This window comes from Pinus tabuliformis, chromosome Q (assembly GCF_031772625.1).
Source record: "Pinus tabuliformis cultivar Carrire ecotype Pingquan chromosome Q, CPIR1, whole genome shotgun sequence".
NCBI lineage: Eukaryota > Viridiplantae > Streptophyta > Pinopsida > Pinales > Pinaceae > Pinus > Pinus tabuliformis.
The window spans coordinates 1000920886-1000927493 of record NC_142296.1 but is presented as its reverse complement, the minus strand read 5'-3'; the positions used below and the strand labels follow the sequence as shown (position 1 = coordinate 1000927493).

General features: G+C 37.0%; 1 pseudogene; it reads left to right on the top strand.

The window, feature by feature from the left end:
• The first annotated feature begins 2902 nt into the window (after window positions 1–2902).
• LOC149222859 (cysteine-rich receptor-like protein kinase 43) lies at window positions 2903–5946 on the top strand (annotated as a pseudogene).
• Window positions 5947–6608: the final 662 nt, after the last annotated feature.

The window sequence follows — 6608 nt, the reverse complement described above, 5'->3', positions numbered from 1 at the left end:
GATAAAGCATAGTCCTCTCCTTCTTAGTTCATTCTTGCTACAAGTTTTATTCCTTTGTTCTTGCTTCCTCCATCAATCGTTTTCGTCTCTTCTTATTCAACACCCTTCTGAGAAATTTTATGTTTTGCATGTCCATCTTTTTGACCAGATCATAGGCAGCTTGTGATACAAATAGTTCCTTTCTCCAAATGGTCAATAGTTTGGATCTTAGTATCTTGCAAATGTCAGCATCTCCTTCTAAGAACAAGGACACAATCTTTTGCGTTATTGTTTTGACATGGTCAGGATGAGCTAGTGTAATGCTAGTGTAAATTAAGGTTTGGAGTAACTGAAAGATTAAGTCATCACATTCCAAATTCATCATAAAGGTGTGAAAGTTGAACTCTTCCATGAGTTCTAAAATTTTGTGCCGCCTCTGAAAGGTAAAAAGCATCATTTTCTTCAACCCAAGGGTTTCCACTATCAACTGCAATATCTCCTTCATGAGGCCATTAGTGTAAGGCAATAGAGGCGTTCTTAAAGCTATGATCCTGCTAAGACAAGCTGCGATATCTCCTTCATGAGGCCATTAGTGTAAGGCAATAGAGGCGTTCTTAAAGCTATGATCCTGCTAAGACAAGAGGCAATTGTGAGATTGACCTCTGCACAAGGATGCTTCCAAAATTTGGGTTGTATCAATGCACACATGGATGGCTTCATTGCACACTAGTCATCGCACATGGCAAATATGGTCTCAACCAAGCCTGTTCAAACGCCAACCACTCAAATCGGCCTTAATTTCTACGTTGACATTCTTCTACGTCCGCCAACTTATGAATCGATCCTCATCATAGTTTAATTCACCAATTGTCGCCTTTCTAATTAAGCACCCAGGTTTTATGCCTTTTGTCGGCTTGCAAATCACGTTGGTGCAAGGATTATTTTCTCAATTATTATCATATCTGATGCCTTCAAAATTAATGTTGTTGTCCTATGAAAAGGGAGACCCTAGGCTTTCCAATAATTAAGATGTTTTACTAATAATATGGGCCTCGTCCTTGTGCGTAATCACAGCGCCTCTTTTGTCGTGTTGTGAGCAACTAATATTATACCATGAGCATAAATGTATATGGTTTAGGTGAGATGTGATCGTTGAAGCTCCTCGGCGATATATGGCCTGTCAGCGTCAAATCTCAGTCATCATGCCCACGATCTCAAACGCTGCTCCAACATTCCACGCCACTCGAACGTTCTATATTCGTCGAAAGTCGGTCGCTCACCTTGCGTCTTTCTCGAGGGCTACTCAGCCTTCTGTGCAACGACCTCGATCTTCTACCAAAGTCACGAATCATATCAAAATATGCTTGATCTGTGATGGATCTGGACCTTCGATGTTTGAAAGTGATTAAGACAGTCTCAATCCAGATGAGATAAACCTTGATGAGAAGCCTAGAGACCAATATCCTTGAACCTAGAAAACAATCAAATGTTTTTTTGTTGTTGTTATGTTTGTTTTTTTCTTCTGCTTCCGAAAGAGACCAACTAGGTGATATTAAGATCGAAATGTCGGCTAGGGTTAGAATGAAATTCACCGAAAATCCCTCCATAAAACTTTTAGATTGATAGAATGCTCAATTTTAATACCATTGTAATATCCCAAATGTTAAAAAATTTAATAGATCTAGTACACTCTAGTGTTTTAAATAAAGAGTTTTCAGTAAGAAATAAGAACACAAATTTCGAAATGCAACTCTTTATTTATATTATTAATTAAAGAAAATAGTACAAGCTGTGACATGCACAACTATTTATCAAATATCAAAACAAAGACAATGAAGCACAAACATGGACCCTAGATGGATCCACCAGAGAAATTACACCCATGAGGTTTTTGTCCGGGAGATCAAACCAAAACTGGCCTTGCCAAGTTCTCAACAAGACACATTAGGATAAAGAACTCAAGATGATCCAAATGCCTAGCTCCTATCCTATTTTATAAGCTTGATAGATTTTGTAGAAATCTTATTTTATTGTTTTCCCTTGAAAAACAAAAACAAATACTATGAATAGATACCACGGTAAATATTTATAGGCAAATTTCGTCCATTTTAACCGTATACAAAAAAAGAATATTACGCGATGGCTTTACCGTTTAGTTCAATGTTGAAGAGATATATCCAAAAAGTACTGCAGATCGTGCTTTCAACTATCGGATGTCGTTCTCTAATGGAAGACCCGAGCACTATCGGGAAGCTGCGGGATTCGATATGAATTATACCCTTCTTTTAACATTAGTATTGTAGCAAGTAGTACTAGTCCATTTCCACTTCCATTCTCTAACTCCTCAGGGGAAATTCCTCTTGCCCAGACGACTCAAGCGAATGGAGCTTCACCCACCACGTCAATTAATCTCTCTCGGCCACATCTAACTTTATGATTTCTCGCTTTTGTGGAATTACAAATTGATTGTAATTTCAATGTCTGCAAATAAACATGATTTGCTCTACAGAAAGTTCTTTGGGGATTGTGGCAGGGGTCTTTGTAGCGTTAATGGTCGATTTGTTTGCCCTGAGGAACAAACTAAAATAATCTTTTCACGGAACCAAGTAACCTGTGAGCGGAATGAAGGTAGAATTGAGCAGAATTTATCTTAATTTCAGATTTTAATAATAATTGATCAAGCTCTTATTTATCTTTTTTCAAAATATTCCCTAAATCTATAATTTAGAGATAAAAATAAATTTATAATCTAGCCTATGTTTAACCCCACCCATCTAAATTTATTTTATTTAATTTTATCTAATGAAATTAGATCTTTTTTACCTTTTCTTTTTTTAAATGTAAAAACACATGTTATTGGTCCATAATTGAGGCTAATCGAGTGTGAGCAAATTCTCTTCACCTTAGAAGCACTCACAGAAACATGAAGCTTGGAGAGGGGGGCTTTGGCCCTGTATACAACGTATTTACCTACCCACTATTGTTTGTAAGTTTAATGCTATCACTTTACATCATCTTCCAGGTGGAGGAACAAGAAGAGGGGTTTTTCCATGGATTGTTGATGGACTAATTCTTCCAGGGAATAATAAGAGAAAGAAAAGAAATAACAATGAAGAAGTTGTTTATAAAATCTAGACAGGGAAAACCAGAGTTTATGAATGAAGTGAAGCTTGTGACTAATGTTCAACGATGAAATCTAGTAAAGCTACTCAAGTGTTGTGCCGAGGGATTAGAAAGGTTGCTTGTGTATGAGTATTTGTGAAACAATAGTCTTGACACCTTCATGTTTGGTATGTCATTTTGGATTGTCTTAACACTTGTTAGAAATATGAAAGAGAGTGAGAACACAATATAATTTATTGATTTCAAGAGTTACATATTTATAGTATCTAGATCACTGGAAACGACATATCTAAATAGCTATTACAACTCACGCATAGGAAATTGACTACTTCTAAATTGACACCTAGGGACTCACAATGACAACTCACACATTACATGGAAGTATTACTTCCAACACCCTCCCTTAATGCTTACATGTAGAAAATATAAAAAACTCACATTACAACAATAAATAAATCTTTGTCAAAGTTCCCTGATATGGTCATCATCAGCACCCACATCCACTCTAGAATCTTGTAAATATTGTTCTTTCACCACCACATCTTTCAGCTATCACTTGACCTCCATTTAAAACATAACCGCCTCTGACCATGGTTGATGAACTTTGTAGAATTGATGCTTTTCAACCTCCTGGAGCGCAACGGGTCAGTCTTGATACTGAACCACCCTATGGAATTGCCACCATCTGTGAATCCATGGCCCTCCGCAGCATTCATCAGTTATCTAGGACAACATTCTGGATACAGAATGTCTTCAACAGACAATTCTACAACTTGACCTTATAAAATAACCTGTACTGACGCTCCCGGAGCACGACGGGTCACACCAGCTTGAATTTATTAAGAACTATCTATGACTAATGCTCTCGGAGCACGACGAGTCACATTAATCTATTGAATAGTTGGTCTGTCCTTTGTGGTTCTGCTTCATTTGACTTTTTATTTTATTTTAGGAACAACTCCTTTTTTCCATTAAAAATTCTACCAACAACCTTTTTCATTTTCTAACCTCTCGAGAAACCATTATTATAAAATCAAAATAACACCAACAAATAATTCTATGGAAAAAGAAATTGGAAGATGAAGATCCCAAATAAGATAGATGTCACAATAACATGCCCCGTCTCATTACAATTGTTTATATTTTGAAACCTGATTTCAACAAACCTAACCTATCAAGGATTTTCAAAATTGGGCATGCCATCCGAAACTTACGAGGATAGTCCCATCATCATATTAAAAGAAACGGACATCACAATGAGTGTCTGTATAGTGTTCGTTGAAGAGCCACAACACGCAGTGGAAATTTGCGGCAAGGCTGGACATGGTTCCATTACTCCGTTGTTTGAAAACCAAACAAGAAGACCAGCAGTGTAATGACATCTGCAAATGAGATCTCAGGTACATGAGACAGAATTTTATCTTCTTGTTCTCGAATCCTCACTCTAACATTCACATTTGTGTCACTCAAATTTATCAATCGACAATTGGGGCATTGAAATGCAGCACCATTCAATTGAAGTCCTCGGAATGGCAATGGACAACGACACGCTTCACAAAAGCAGAGGCAATAATCTCGAGGGAGTTCTTCACATGTACACGGGCAATGGCGATGCAAGTTACACCGAGAATTTTGACAAACAGTGGCACGTTTTTCGGATGTTGCAGTAGTTGTTTGAGGTCGCCATCGAGAATCTCAGATTTCCCCGAGAGTGCCCTCTCAGAATCACAAATCTGGGCTCTGCAACTAGAACTAACATCGTAGCAGACGTTTGGATGATTTTGGTTGATGGAACTCAGTGGCGCGTCTCGACTTTCAGATCTCAGTAGCGGTCAACAAGAACATCCCAACAAGGAACCCAGCGACTCAACACTACGAAACAAACAACACACAAGCGCTGGAAACCATCCTGGAAGTGCCAGTTCCTGGAGAGACTGCGTACAATGCGATGTATCTGAGTTCGAGACGAGAAACAAGGTGATTCGAACCAATTCTAACGCACACTCCAGACAAAAACTTTACAAAGACATATAAATTTCACAACCACTAACAAAACAACACTCCTACTCTAACTTATTTACATAGAAATAAAATTCAATGCTCTTTCACATCTTCCTGGCTTTCCCGTGAGGGAATCAAGCTAGATCTAGCTTTCATACCATGTTAGAAATATGAGAGAGAGTGAGAGAGATCGATTAAACACAACACCAAACACAATATAATTTATTGATTTCAAGAGTTACATATTTATAGTATCTAGATCACTGACAACGACATATCTAGATAGCTATTACAACTCACGCATAGGGAACTGACTACTTCTAGATTGACACCTAGGGATTCACAATGACAACTCACACATTACATGGAAGCATTACTTCCAACAACACCTTCCTGTCTGGTATGTCATTTTGGATTTTTTCTTGATGAAAAATAGATGATCAATTTTTCATAAATTAAATGAGATTGATTACTTAAAAGTTTTGAAATTTGGTATTCTTGAAATACAAATATAGATCCAGTCAAGAAGAGACATTTTAACTGGAAAAAACACTATAACATCATAATGGGAATAGCTCGTGGTCTTCTTTATCTTCATGAGGATTCACAGTTGCAAATAATTCATAGAGACATTAAAGGAGAAAACATTTTGCTTGGTGAGAGATTGAATCTAAAGATAACATACTTTGGGTTAACAAGCAGTTGCAAATAATTCATAGAGGCATTAAAGGAGAACACATTATGCTTGGTGATAGATTGAATATGAAGATAACATACTTTGGGTTAATAAGACTCTTTCCTCAAGACGAGACTCACATCCAAACCACAGTGGCAGGGACCTAGTGAGACCATTACCCTTGGGCCTTTCTCAATGTAATTTATTTGAAATTAATGGGCCAATTTGTTAATAGATAAACATGTATTCAATCGTATGCAAAATCACACCAATTTTTTTGAAGAGTTTCTGATTGGAGTATGTAGCAGTTATAAAGTTCCAGAGTATGCAATGCGTGTTGGAAAGACAGAGAGAAGAAACACAAAATTAACACACATAAACCATAGGAGTTGTTGCTCCTCTCTATTGATCACACAAACTTGATTCGACTTTTGCTAAAATATAACTTAACTCTAACTCACTTGACTTGACTCAGTTAACTGACTCTTTAAATTTAGCCAACTCTGGCATATAGAAGTCATTACAATTTCTAACACTTCCCCTTAATTATGACCATATGACTCAACATAACTCAAACATGACTCAACATGACTTAACCATGCCTGCTAGGCTTAAAATAGAAATTGACTCTATTATCACTCAAACATGTTTGCTGGTCTATGTCTCAGCTACGCTTACAATCACTCAAAACTTTTACAATTTTTCATTTTTTTTTGTTTCTTCCAGATTTTATATCCTTGAAATTGCTTCATTCTCTCTTGTGCAATCTTGTTGTAGGCTCCATATTTCTTTACTTGTTTTTTGTTGCAATGTTTCTTTGACTTGTCTT